Below are 14,728 nucleotides of genomic sequence, written 5' to 3'. Positions count from 1 at the left end.
CCCCACAACCCAAAGATGTGCAGGTTAGGTGAATTGGCCACGCTAAATTGTCCCTTAATTGGAAAAAATAATTGGGTACTCTAAATTTATAAGAAAAAAAAAAAATAAATAAATAAAGCTCACCTCATTGCACTAAAAAAACAAAATGCTGGCATATATTAATACTTAACAATCAGATTTTCAAGTACACTATATATTGTGGGCAGTGATATGTATACCATATCAGTGGGCAGCATGGTAGCACAAGTGGATAGCACTGTGGCTTCACAGCGCCAGGGTCCCAGGTTCGATTCCCCCTGGGTCACTGTCTATGCGGAGTCTGCATGTTCTCCCCGTGTCTGCGTGGGTTTCCTCCGGGTGCTCCGGTTTCCTCCCACAGTCCAAACACGTGCAGGTTAGGTGGATTGGCCATGCTAAATTGCCCTTAGTGTCCAAAAGGGTTAGGAGGGGTTATTGGATTATGGGGATAGGGTGGAAGTGAGGGCTTAAGTGGGTCGGTGCAAGCCCGATGGGCCGAATGGCCTCCTTCTGCATTGTATGTTCTATGTATATATTATATATATGGAGACAGACATTATTTTAAATAAAATTGACTGCAAGAGGTATAATTTTTCACCTTCATGTGCTTCACAGCAGTTGCTATGGGAGTCTTGTTGCTAGCAACCAGTCAAGCAAACATTTCAGTTTACAGTTCGGAGTCAGCAGCATTGCAGCAGTAGCTGTTATCTACCTTACTTTGAAAAATGAATTCTTTAGATGACAATCTTTATGTTCCACGAAGAACATTAGAAGCCGACTTTCCACGGACAGCTGAGAGGTAAAGCAACATTCCTTGTTGAACTCCTTATTATTGGAGTATTTATTAATTGAGAAAAGAAAGCTTTAATCTTGTGGAAAGCAAATTAGCAGACGGGGAGATTTTCAGTGAGCAATTTCAGGTGAGAAATTCAATACTTAGGGCAGCACGGTGGCGTAGTGGGTTAGCACTGATGCCTCACGGCGCCGAGGTCCCAGGTTCGATCCTGGCTTTCGGTCACTGTCCGTGTGGAGTTTGCGCATTCTCCAAGTGTTTGCATGGGTTTTGCCCCCACAGCCCAAAGATGTGCAGGGTAGGTGGATTGGCCACACTAAATTGCCCCTTAATTGGAAAACAAAAAATAATTGGGTACTCTAAATTTATTTTAAAAAAGAAATTCAATACTTAAGTTCCTTTTTGGTACATAATCACATACGGGGCCATTTTCTGGAATAAGTCTCCCAGACCCGGCCATTTGCTAATTTGAAATTCGATGCCTCTTGAAAATTCAATTAACTTTTCTTTCAGCAGCATTGCCAACCCGAGTTGCCACCTTTAGTCTTTTGTGAACATCACCATTCCCTCCAATTTCTCTGCCCTTCCACAGCATAAAACCATCTATTTAGATATAATTACTGCTGGTAATTTTCCCCCCGAAATTGATGCATCTCACAATTGTCACTGGGTTAAATCCTGCAACTCCCTTCCTGACACCATAGTGTTATTGTGCGACCAGACCCCAACAGTGGCTAGGATACTGGACAGAAACCCCAATATTTAATTTTGTTTTTGTAAGACAGTGAGGAAAGGATATCTCACTCCAGGAGTGATTGCACATAAAATAGTGACATGGTATATTAAAACAAACTTTATTACTAACACAGTATTATAATATCTTTAACATCTCTCAACAAAATAGCTTACATTTGACCCTTAAACAAAACTAATCAATACAGTGACACAATAATCCTTAACTGCTATCTGCTATATTCAAACAGCAAACCATCTCTGGTCTTAATCCTCTTTTAAGTACAGTTCACACTCGGGAATGCCTGACATGTAGAGATGGTTTCGATACTCCACCTTGAGAAAGAGAGATCTTTTTAGACTGTTTGAAAGAACTGATACCCAGTGAGAATAATGCAGAATCTCTGGCTGTATTTTTTCAGAAACTTTCTCAGCTCATATTCCAGCCAAAATCGAACCCTGAAAACTTCAACACCTGACTGCTTCAACCCCTGGCTCCTTCCATTAACTACAGCATCTCACTCAGCTGAACACAATGTCTCTAAATATCTATTCCCCCAGGGAACCCTCTTAATATAAAATATAATCCATTAGGCCAAACCTTTACCATGCTTTAATTGCACCTCTGGCTCCAAAAAGTCTAGCTGTCTTTCAAACCGGAATTTTTGAAACATGGCTGCAGCAGTCTCACACACTAACCCAAGCTTTTAACCCTTACTGCACCAAATACATATAATACAACATATCTGAAAGTTCCTACATTCATCATAACTTGAACAAGATTGACTGTGGTGACTCATGAAGGCAATTCATTACCATCTTGCCAACAATGCTCACATTGCATTAAAGATTTAAAAATAATGACTGATACTGAATTCCATTTACCATTATTTACTCCATGACTATTCCTTTGCATCTTCTTTTGGTCATCCAAATAATTAACCATAATTCCTGCTTTTGTTTCATCTGCAGATGTTGCCACTGTTTCCTGTAGACCGACCACGCAATACACAGTGGGCTGAATTCTCTGTCCCTTTCCACTGGTGAGACCTTCCTGACCCGTTGATGGTGACTTCCTACCCCCCCCCCCCCCCCCCCACCCCCGCCCACCCCACATGGCGAGTTCCCTGGCAGCACAGCCGGTGAACAATGCAAAACACGATTAACATTGGCGGGACCAGAAGATCCTGCCACTGGCCCATGATGATCCCTCCACCAGAAAACACACCCGGCGGCGGGCGGTGGGGGGTGATGATCCGACGCAGTGAATAAAAGTAGTTTTAAAACTGAACCTCTACCAATTTACAAACCTGAAAAATCTCCCCTTAACTCTTACTCTATTTACTTCCTTCTAACCAATTTTAATCCAGGTTACTATTCTCCACCTAATTCCATACGCACTCATCTCCTGCGAGATACCTTATCAAAAGGTTTGATGAAGTCTGTGGTGAATCACAGTAGCGTAATTCACACTGTATTACACATGTTGTACTATGTCTCTGTAAACTCGGCACACGAGCAGTTGCGCTGCTCTGCCACTAGGGGGAGATGCACTGGGAGTGTACGGGAGTTTGTACTGGGCTCCACCCTTGGCTCCACCCATGGCTCCTCCCCCTAACCGGAAGTATAAAGGTTGATGCTGAGAGCCTGCCTGCCAGTTCATCTGGAGTTCATTGTGTCACAGGCAGGCTCTGCTGTAAGACAATTAAAACCACTGTTCACTTCTAACCACGTGCCGCGTGAATTGATGGTCTCATCAAAGTCCATGAATATTGCAGCTACAGTGTCAGTTATCTTCTAAAAAAATACTATGAAGCTTGTCAAGCATGAACCACTTTTTGCAAATCCTTGCTGACTACTTCAAATTATTTTCTCTGCCTATTTCAATTCAAACTTAATGCTGCATTAGTGCAGAGAGTGATTTTCATTTAATTGACCATATGATGGACTTCCGGTGGCGACCATGAGGGAGTAGGTCGCACATTTGGTGGCTCTCGCCCTGGCTAGACATTCGGACCTTTCCCCCCGACTTTGTTTGCGCTATTAAGCGCTGGATTGGAAGAAACAGTGAACAAGTGTTTGGTGTGTATATTGGTTCATGGAACAGAGAGCCCGAAGAGATCGAAAGGGAAGAAACAAAAAGTCAGGGTCGAGCTGGGTGTTAGCTGCAGCAGCGGATGGCCAGTGTCCAGACCCCTGGGGCTTCGACCCAACCATCAACGGAGGAGCTGATGCAGGTCATCTGGGAAGGCTTCGCTAGACAGAAACGGGAATGTCTGGACCCGATTAAGGAAACTGTGGAAAGGATGGAGCGGAGCTAGATGCCCAGAAACTGGAGAAGGCGCTAGCTGAACAAGCGGAACACCAGACAGCGGTGGAGATGGAGGTGGGGATGCTGAGGGACCAGCAAAAAAAGGCTGTTGGAACAGGTAGAGGGTTTGAAGAACAGGTCCCGTAGCCAGAACCTAAGGATGGGCGGCCTCCCGGAGGGGCGGAGGGGGCTGATCCCGGGAAGTTTGTGGCGAACATGTTCCAGAAGCTGCTTGGAGATGGGGATTTCCCTCGACCGTTGGAGGTGGATCGGGCGTACAGAGCCCTGGCGAGGAAGCCGCGGCAGGGAGAACCCCCCGGGTGATGGTGGTCAGGTTCCATAGGTACCTGGATTAGGAGCGTATTCTCCAATAGGCCAAACGCACGCGGAGCTGTGAGTGGGACAACAGCATTTTGCGGGTGTACCAAGATCTAAGCGTGTAGGTGGCCAAGAGGAGGGCAACATATATCAAGTCAAGTCGATCCTGTTCAAGAAGCAGGTTAAGTTTGGTCTGTTGTATCCGGCACGACTTTGGATTACGTATGAGGACCAACATCACTACCTTGAGTCGCCCGAGGACATTATGGAGTTCGCCAGGAAGAAAGGACTGGTGCCAACTTGAGAACATCCTGCTCTAAGTTTGAGAAACTCTTTTTCCTGCTCGTTTCAAATGCTGTTTGCACTGATTTATTCGTTTGTTTGTTTTCGTTCTTGGCTTTTCTCTTCGATAATTATGTTTTGTTTAAGAAGCGGAAAGTAGTTTTAAAATTATTTGATTTTGGTGGGTTTTCTGTTTTGTGAGGGTGGATGGTGGTGGGCATTTTTGACTTTGTATTATTTTGAGTGGTATTACTTTGATTTGTATTATAGCGCGAGTTTGGCTTTGTTTTTCTTTATACTGACTTTGGGTGGCGTCTGTTTCTTAAAGTGTGCGACCGTCGGGGCTGGGTTGATGAGGGCAATGGTTTCGAGGGGCGGGGGGAGGGCAGGTAGGCAACAATAGGTGGGAGACATGCTGGGGCCGCAGCCGCGGGCCACTAGACTAGCTGGCTGAGCTAGTCTGCGGGAGCACAGTCGGGGGGGTGGGTGCAAACAATCAGATTAGGGATGGGGTTAGGTTATAATGTGTTGTTGCTAGGGGGGAGGGGGAGGGGTTGCTTGGCTGACGAGGGAGAGATTTGATTTTAGAAGTGGAGAAGAGGTCGGGGATGGGCGCTGCCAGGAGGCAGGGCTACAGAGGCACGGGGCAGGGGCTGGGGGCAGGCCCAGGAAAGGGGATGGCTGACCAGCAAGGGGGGGGGGGAGGCACGGTGCCCCCCAACTAGGCTGGTTACGTGGAACGTTAGAGGGCTAAATGGGCCGGTGAAGAGGGCTAAAGTGTTTGCGCATCTTAGGGCTTTAAAGGCGGACGTGATAATGTTGAAGGTAGCGGACCAGATCAGGTTGAGGAAGAGTTGGGTTAGTCAGGTATTCCACTCAGGGCTAGACGCTTAGACCAGGGGAGTCACGATTCTGGTGAACAAGCGGGTGCAGTTTGATGTGGGGAATATTGTTTCGGATGGGGGAGGTCGCTACGTTATGTTTAGCGGTAGGCTGGAAGGAAGGAAGGTGGTCTTGGTCAACATATATGCGCCAAACTGGGATGATGTGGATTTCACAAAGAGGGTGCTGGATTCCAACAAGCTGGTTATGGGAGGGGATTTCAATACAGTTATGGATCCAGGCCTGGACCGGTCGTGCTCAAAAACGGGCAGACTGTCAGCAATGGGAAAAGAGCTGAGGGAGTTCATGGAGCAGATGGTGGGGGGAGATCCGTGGAGGTTTGGTAGGCCGACAGGGAAGGAGTTTTCCTTTTTCTTGCACGTTCATAGGGTTTACTCCCGGATCGATGTTTTTATACTGAGTAGGGATCTACTGACAGGGGTAGTGGATGCGCAGTATTCGGCAATCACCAGTTCTAACCATGTCCCGCATTGGGTTGAGCTACAGGTGAGTGAAGAGAGCTTCCAACGCCCGCAGTGGAGGCTGGATTTGGGACTGTTGCTGGATGAAGGGATGTGCGAGAGGGTGAGGTATACAAAACAACCTGCAGGTCAATAATACGGGGGAAGTCTCAGCAGCGGTGGTGTGGGAGGCGCTCAAGGCAGTGGTGAGAGGGGAGCTGATTTCAATCCGGGCTCACAGGGACAAGACAGACAGGGCAGAAATGGACCGACTGTTAGCGGAGATTCTGCAGATTGACAGGAGGTATGCGGGGACCCCAAGTGCGGAGCTCTTGAGGGAATGGAGGAGGCTGCAGGCGGAGTTTGGGGTGGTGTCCACGGGCAAGGCAGTAGAGCAGCTCAGAAAGGCGAGGGGTGCGATATATGAGCATGGAGAGAAAGCCAGCAGGATGCTGGCTCAGCAGAAAGAGGGAGGCGGCTAGGGCAATAGGTAAGGTGGTGGTTGGAGGCGGTAACTTGTTAGGGGATGTGGCGGGTGTGAACACAGCTTTCAAGGACTTTTATTGCAAACTTTATAGCTCGGAGCCCCCCGCGGGGCCGGAGGGGTAAGACGCTTCTTAGCGGCCTGACATTCCCAAAAGTGGGCAGGGAGATAGTAGAAGGGCTGAGCGCCCCGATCAGAGTTGAGGCGATATTAGAGGGCTTAAAGGCCTTGCAGTCCGGGGCCGGATGGGTACCCGGTAGAATTTTATAAAAAGTTCTCCGGGATATTGCTGGTCAAGGTTTTTAATGAGGCAAGGGACAGAGGGGTGCTTCCCCAGACGATGTCGCAGGCTACCATCTCTTTGATTTTAAAATGGGGCAAGAACCCGGAGTTGTGTGGGTCTTACAAGCCGATCTCCCTTCTTAATGTGGATGCCAAACTGCTGGCAAAGCTTTTGGCCACTAGGATTGAGGATTGTGTGCCGAGTGTTATTAGGGAGGACAAAACAGGGTTCATTAAAGGTAGGCAACTGGGGGTGAATATAAGAAGATGGCTCAATGTGATCACGATGTCCCCGGAGGGAAAGGAGGTGGAGGTAGTGGTGGCTATGGACGTGGAGAAGGCATTTGACAGATGACCTGCTTTTGTACATTTCGGTCCCGATGGCGGGGATGGACGGAATCATGGCCTGGGGGAATTCGGCCGGTTTTCAGGGTATAAATTGAATATGGCAAAAAGTGAAATGTTTGTAGTCCAAGAGAGGGGCCAAGGGGACCGGCTGAGGGAGCTGCCGTTCCGGCTAGTTGGGGACAGTTTCAGGTACCTGGGAATACAAGTGGCGCGGGAATGGGGTCGACCACACAAGCTGAACCTGTCCCGGCTGGTAGATCAAATGCGAGGGGAGTTCCGGAGGTGGGATGCGCTCCAGCTGTCATTAGCTGGGAGAGTACAGGCAGTTAAAATGGCGGTCCAACCGAGGTTCTTATTCGTGTCCCAGTGTCTCCCCAATTTCATTCCACGTTCTTTTTTTAAGAGGATAAGCAATGGGCTTTGTATGGGCGGGCAAGTCCCCGCGAGTAAAGATGGTGATGCTCGAGCGGAACCGGGGGGGGGGGGAAGGGGGGCTTACACTGCCGAATTTCAGCAACTATTATTGGGCGGCTAACATAACCATGATAAGGAAGTGGTTGGTGGGGGGGGGGGTCGACTTGGGAGCGGATGGAGGCAGCCTCATGCAGGGTCACCAGTCTGGGGGCGTTGGTGACGGCGCCTCTGCCGTTCCCGCCGGCGCACTTCTCCACCAGTCCTGTAGTGGTGGCGGCCCTTTGGATCTGGGGACAGTGGAGGAGGCAGGTGGGAGCAACGGGAGCATCGGTCTGGTCCCCAATATGTGACAACCATCGGTTTGCTCCGGGGAGGTTGGACGGGGGGGGGGGGGGGGGGGGGGGGGGGTGGTATCGGGTATGGCGGAGGGCGGGGATTGAGCGGATGGGAGATTTGTTCTTGGAAGGGAGCTTCCCTGGCTTGAGGGCACTGGAGGACAAGTTTGGGTTGACGAGGGGGAATGAATTCCGGTATATTCAGGTGCGGGACTTTTTGCGCAGGCAGGTGCCATCTTTTCCACTCTTGCCACTAAGGGGGATCCAAGATAGGGTAGTGTCTAGAGGATGGGTGGGGGAGGGAAGTGTCTTGGATATTTATAAGGAGCTCATGGGGGCGGAGGAGACGCAGACTGAGGAACTGAGGCATAAATAGGAGGAGTAGTTGGGAGGGGAGATTGGGGAGGGCCTGTGGGCGGACGCGCTGAGCAGGGTTAATGGGACTGCAACATGTGCCAGGCTCAGCCTGATTCAGTTTAAGGTCGTCCACCGGGCCCACATGATAGTGTCCCGGATGAGCAGATTCTTCGGTGTAGAGGACAGGTGTGTAAAGTGTCTGAGAGGACCGGCAGACCATGTCCACATGTTTTGGGCGTATCCAAAACTTAGGAGATACTGGCAGGGGTTCGAGGGCGTCATGTCTAGAGTATTGAACATAAGGGTGGCAATGGGTCTGGAGGTGGCGATTTTTGGGGTTTCAGAGGCCCTGGAAATCCGGGGGGAGAAAGAGGCTGACGTTTTGGCCTTTGCTTCCCTGATAGCCCGGAGACGGATACTTCTAGCTTGGGGGGAGTCAAAGCCCCCGAAGCCAGAAGCCTGGCAGTCAGACATGGAGAGTTTCCTGGGCTTGGAGAAAATCAAGTTCGCCTTGAGAGGGTCGTTGTTAGGGTTCGCCCGGAGGTGGCAACCATTCATTGACTTCTTTGCGGAGAATTAATCGTCAGCAGAGGGGTGGGGGGTGGGGGGGAGGGGGGGTTAGGGGAATGTAGTATAGGGGGTCAGTTAGGCAGATCTGGGTATGACGGGTTAGGGCAATTGCACTGTGTACTTTGTTTATTGCACAGTCCTTTTGTTTTCACGTTCATTAATTTTACTGTTTACAATGCCAAAAAAGACCTCATTAAAATTGTTTATAAAAGAAAATTGACCATATGATGATAACAGGGCTTCTGGAGGCAACTTGTCTCATACTCAGATTTTCTCCACAAGGTATTAGTGACTGTTTCTGACCCAGTCGGTGGTAAGGGTGTAGAATTGAAATATCAGCGCACAGAGCAGAGGTAGCACTTTGCTGTGAATGCTATATGACTGTTGTCAAAATAATCTAGTGTAGTGTCACAAACAGCAATAACATACATGGCATATAATTTGGCAACCCAAACAATGACTTTAGCAAAAGCAAAATACTGTGGATGATGGAGATGTGAAATAATGATGATCAATGATTTGGGTAGAGAATTGATATGTGCACACACATTACAGAGATGTTACATTGCACATTACAGAGATAAATAGTTATTACATTCCTACATTGCAACAGTGGCCAAGCTTCTAAAGTACTTCATTCACTGCATAGCTTTAACAATAAAATACATTCTCTATTAAACCATATAATCTCGCTGTTTTTATAAAACAATATATCCTGTGTGATGGGCTACTGATTTTAAAACATGTGCATAGGTTGTTAAATGCAAAGCTAAATGTCATTCGAATTCTCAATGAACAAGATGTAAAATCTCAATCCTGTTTCTGTCAAGCCACTCTTGGAGTACCAGGTACAGGTTAGGTCACCATATTATATAGAAGCCTTTAAGGCACTGGAGAAAATGCAAAAACGACTCTCAAGGACAATACTAGAATGGAAGAAGAGGCTGGGTCTCTTTTTCTTGGAATGAGAAGTTTGAAGAGCGATCCAATGGAGGTCCTTACAATTGTAAAAGGTTTTGATAGAGTTCACACAGAGAAAGTATTCCATTTGAAGGAAGAGAAAACTAAAGACCATCAACATAAGATAGTCACCAAAGATAGGAATCAAATAGGGAATTCAGAAGTAAGCTCTTTACTCAGGCAGTGGTAAGAATGTCAAATTCACTACATATGAGAATAGTTGCGGTGACGAATATAGATGTATTTAAATGTGGGTTTGATAAGCATATAAGGGAAAAGGAAATAGAGTGTTTTACTGATTAGAGTTAAATGAGGAGGGGTTTGAAGAGGCTTGAGTGTTGCAGAAGTGCCGGATGGACCTTTTTGGGCTGAATAGTCTGTTTCTGTGCTATATATTAATAACATACTGTGGGTCCAGGTTGACATTGATTTGTTTCTCTTTTGATCTTGCAGATGTGGCATAATGGCACAGTGGTTAGCAGTGCTGCCTCACATCGCCAGGGACCTGGGTTGTATTCCAGCCTTTGGTGTTTGTCTGCGTGGAGTCTGCAAGTTCTATCTGTGCCTGCGTAGGTTTCCTCCAGGTGCTCCGGTTTCCTCCCGCAGTCCAAAATTGTGCAAGTTTGGTGGATTGGCCATGCAAAAAATTGCCCCTTAGTGTCCAATGACGTGCAGGTTAGGTGGGGTTATGGGATAGGGTGGGGGAGTTGGCCTAGTTCAGGTACTCTTTCCGGGGGGTCGGTGCAGTCTCAGCGGGCCGAATGGCTTCCTTCTGCATTGTAGGGATATTGTGCCACATCAGGGCAACACCTGAACTGAATGGGAATTAGTTAGGATTAGGGGCTGGTTTAGCACACTGGGCTAAATCGCTGGCTTTGAAAGCAGACCAATGCAGGCCAGCAGCATGGTTCAATTCCTGCCCTGGCCTCCCTGAACAGGCACTGGAATGTGGCAACTAGGGGCTTTTCACAGTAACTTCACTTGAAGCCTACTTGTGACAATAAGCGACTTTCATTCATTTTCATCTAATAAATGTGCAACACCAACCTCTTTTCTCTGCGAACAATAATAATTACAACCACTGTTGGGAATTTCAGACAAATATAATTTATCAAAAGAAAATTTATTGGTTGAAACTGGTGTTGAAACAGTTGCTTTAAAATTTATAGCCACAGAATAATTATTTATTAAAAAGAGAAGTAATTATTTTATTACACTCAAAGCATGTTTTGCCCTTCACTGAATCCATTGCCATGTTTTAAGTTGCAGAATCCTCGGCACACATGTGAGGAAATGATTTTCAGTAAATTTTAAAATATCAAAGCTTTATAAATTATAATACATGTCTTAACCCAGAGCAGCTTTGAGACAAAAATATTTTTTTATATAACTTTTACATAGCCACATCTTTGTTGCCATTAATATATTCCTTCAGAACTGAATGGATTACTGGGAGTGCATAATAGGTCCCTGTATTGACGGTTTTAGCTTGTTACTTTAGCCTCTAGGATCCCAGCTGAAACAACAATGTCACTTCAGAATCATTTCCAAAATATGTTATTGCCATAGCCCATCTATAAAATAAAATAAAATAACTCAGGAAGTGTCAGATTTTCCGGGACATGCTGCACTGCTCATTTACCAGCTCTACTCTTCCCAGCTTTCCCTTGGATCTTTTTATACCACATGGCTAATTGCAAAAGACCAAATAAGTATTTCAATTTCGTAATCTCCAGTAAAACAACTCCATGACTCAATGACATTGCACGATTCAACCATCTTATTGATCAAGAGTTTATGGAATGGCGGAGCAGGCTCGAGGGACTGAATGAGCTACTCCTGCTCCTATTTCTTATGTTTTTATGTTGTAGAATCCCTTCTGTGCAGAAGGCGGTGATTCGGCCCATCAAATCTGCACTGGCGTCTGAAAGAGCACCCCACCTAGGCCCAAACCCCCACCCTATCCCCGTAACCTCACTAAGGGCAATTTATCATTGCCAATCTACCTAACCTGCACATCTTTGAAATGTGGGAGGAAACCGGAGCACCCGGAGGAAACCCACGCAGACACGGAGAGAACGTGTAAACGCCACACCGTCACCCGAGGTGGGAATCGAACTCGGGTCCCTGGCGCTGTGAGGCAGCAGTGCTAACCACTGTGCCACCGTGCCGTCCTGTGCCACATTGAATTTTCATACAAAGTGGCGAAACTGGAAAGCTGAAATTTTGAATAACATACATTTTTTAACCAACCTAAGATAATTGAAGTCACGTGTTATTTTGCCAAACATTTAAAAGTCAGGTTTTGACTAACTTGATTGAGTTCTTTGATGAAGTAAGGGAGAGTGTTGATGTTGTGTGTGTGGACTTTCAAAATACATCTCGGGTGATATCTTCTGTTCCAGAGTATAAATTGGGTGGTGAGAGCAGAAGTGACTTATGCTCAGAGGAGGGCAGGATACTGGCCTTACGCAATCCCATTACGTATGCATGCACAAGGAGCATGGTGAATCCTGTGCCGTGGGCGGGCAGGAGGCTGCCGTCCACGTTCTTATCTCTGCCATCGAAGGTCGTGGCACCATATTTAAAGGGCACCCAGACAGCCAGTCACTCACAGCAAGCCAGGAGCTCTGGAATCCCTCGCGGTGTTCCAGAGCAGACAACATGTAGACCCACAATTCAGCAATGCCTCCCTGTAGAATCTCCTTCTTCAGACCATTCAGGAAAGGTAAGAGATCCTGTGTTCCAGGGAGGCATCTGGAGGCCATCCTATCTGACCATGGTGACCTGAACGGAGGTCGCAATGGATGTTAGCGCTCTTGGGACCTACAAGTGAACTTCCTAGTCGTGTAGAAAAATGATCTGCTGCACTCCACCAGGGTAAGTGGTATTGTCTACTCACTGCAAAGTGACACTCATAGAGCATCAGGCAGTGCAAGTGTGCACGTGCAGAGGAATGTCAGCCAGTTTGGGTTGCAGTATTCAGCAGCAGATAGAACATGTGCATTGAATGTATAGCAGCCACTTCATGTTCGCAATCTTCTATTAGCTGCATAACATCCTACTTGTTAATCACTTATTGTGAGACTTGCGAGCTTGGGAGTGGGCCAAGACTGACAGAGGCATTCCGGATATTCAATCCTAACCGCATTTGAGTAGGGTGGCCACAGAAATGGCCAGTGGGGAGCAGGACCATGCCTGCACCAAAGGTGAGACAGTATTCCCCCAGCAAGCCAACAAGGATGCCTGCAGTCTGCCGTTGTCAAATGCCCAAATTGAGTGAGTGTAGAGATCTACCATGCAGATCTAGTGGCACTTGCAACACTAAAACTCAATAGAAATTTGAGTTAAAACTTCTCACGTGCAAATAATAATCATTTATTGCCTTTATTTGATTACAATTGAGAGTCACTTAAATCTTATTCTCTAATAAGTCTGGCTAGCAAAAAGGACTTAAAGAGAAGCAACTTGTACACAATTTAACTTTCAAAATAATACAGAAATGGTTTCTTGCTTACGGCAAAAGAGCTTGCATTTACTTCAAGAGTTAGAGTGGAAAAGTGAAAGTATAGAGACAGCGAATAGTTTAGATCAAAGTATAGATGATTCCGGAATGAAGATGGCCATACGGACCCTCACGGTTGTACGAAATCATATCAGTCTTTAGCCCTCTAACTACGCCTCTAAGTCATCCTAATTGGTTTGGGTTAGAATCAAATGAGTTCGATTTGACGGTTAGCTGTCAATCTTCAATGTACAACATTAGTTTTAAATGTTTCATGTCTGAATACTTGTGCATGTTATGGAATGCCATTCTGTGCTGTTATCATGACCAGCTTGAACTGGTCTTCTGCTGACTTAGCTGTTATCCTTATTGTGAACAATGGTGCCTTCATATTACTGAGGCGTTGGTATGGTGCCTGCCCTGTCCTTGGATTGATATCTGGTATGGTTTGTGTTTTAATGTCACACTGTCTTGCAAATGTGCTGTTTTAATCTATAATGGAATTATGCTGTTTCATGCTGTTTTGTGTCTCTGTATGTTTTGAGATGGCCTGAGGTTATGTGAATGTAAAATGGGTATTTAAAGACCGGGGCTCAATATTTACTCTAAATAGCTGTCTTTTACCTATTAGCTGTACTAGAAAATAGTCAGTTTCTACAGTGAGACATTACTTAGATAAGGAAGCCCTCTTAGGTACCCAGTAAATCTTTCTCTTCGCCTTTCCAGTTACCAGCAAGAAAAAGAGGGAGGCAAAGAAGGGAGACCACCCACAGCTCCATCTACAACGTCACCTCTGAGGATGAAGCCTCAGAATCCCGTCCCTTATCTTTGTAGGATTGGTACACATGGCGGAGGCGCGTAGACATTTAATTAAGTTGATGGACATTGACCAACAACTCCCCCAGCCCCCGTCAACTTCCAGGTAAAGGACAATTGGGAGGACCACAGACGAGTGTTGCTCCCATTTATACATGATTGTGCATGATGACATGACACATTGACTGAGATAATCACAGCAATGTGTGAGAACTCTCCTTCAAGAACTATTCAGCTTGCCTCCATTACCCTCTAGATTCTAAATAGAGAGACTATTGCTTTGGCAGCAGTGAAAGACGAACCACATAAACCCCTGCCAGCCATGACCTTTACCTGGGGGATTGAGATTCGAAGTTGGGAATTTTCTGCAGTCCACCACACTTACTCACTTCCTCCACCCCTGCATCTGACGACAACAGAAGTCAATCAGCACACCGTGTACAGCAGCTCCACCCCTTGAGAGATTCCTACTGGAAGGTAATCCATTAGCCATGGTTTATTGGGCATTGTGCTCAGCTGAGTCTCGTTCTCCATGGAGTGAGCCAATAATTAATAGGGTGCCCCTTCTCACGACCCTCCAAAAAAGAGGATTTAAATCCTCCCATTCATTCTGAGATCCCTTCCATCTTGAATGCATAACAGGTTTTACGAACTGCGTAACAACCTTAAGGGATTCAGCATGGTGCATGTGAGTTTTTCCAGCACGTCCAGGATCTTCCACCCTCCCCCTGTTACCCACCAAGCTCCCCCCATCCTCCTACACAATCACCTCCTCGTCAGTCCCCTCCTTCCTCTAACCCTTCAATCTCCCCCCATTATCCTGGACTCAATTATCATTCCTGCTCTCTTCCCTGTTCCCA

The 14,728-nt window shown here is 46.6% G+C and overlaps 1 long non-coding RNA gene across 2 annotated transcripts in view; it reads left to right on the top strand.

Moving 5' to 3' along the window:
- The first annotated feature begins 662 nt into the window (after positions 1 to 662).
- Positions 663 to 14,728, top strand: part of LOC119953029 — a 51,444-nt gene continuing 37,378 nt past the window's right edge. Inside the window, exon 1 of one of the 2 annotated variants that reach the window (XR_005457940.1) lies at positions 663 to 817. This is a non-coding gene — a long non-coding RNA (uncharacterized LOC119953029). Of the gene's footprint in view, positions 818 to 13,798; positions 13,975 to 14,728 lie in introns of those variants that run through there. The other variant, XR_005457941.1, reaches the window with a different exon arrangement.

Source organism: Scyliorhinus canicula, chromosome 18 (assembly GCF_902713615.1).
Source record: "Scyliorhinus canicula chromosome 18, sScyCan1.1, whole genome shotgun sequence".
Lineage (NCBI taxonomy): Eukaryota > Metazoa > Chordata > Chondrichthyes > Carcharhiniformes > Scyliorhinidae > Scyliorhinus > Scyliorhinus canicula.
This window is presented reverse-complemented; position numbering and strand designations above follow the sequence as displayed.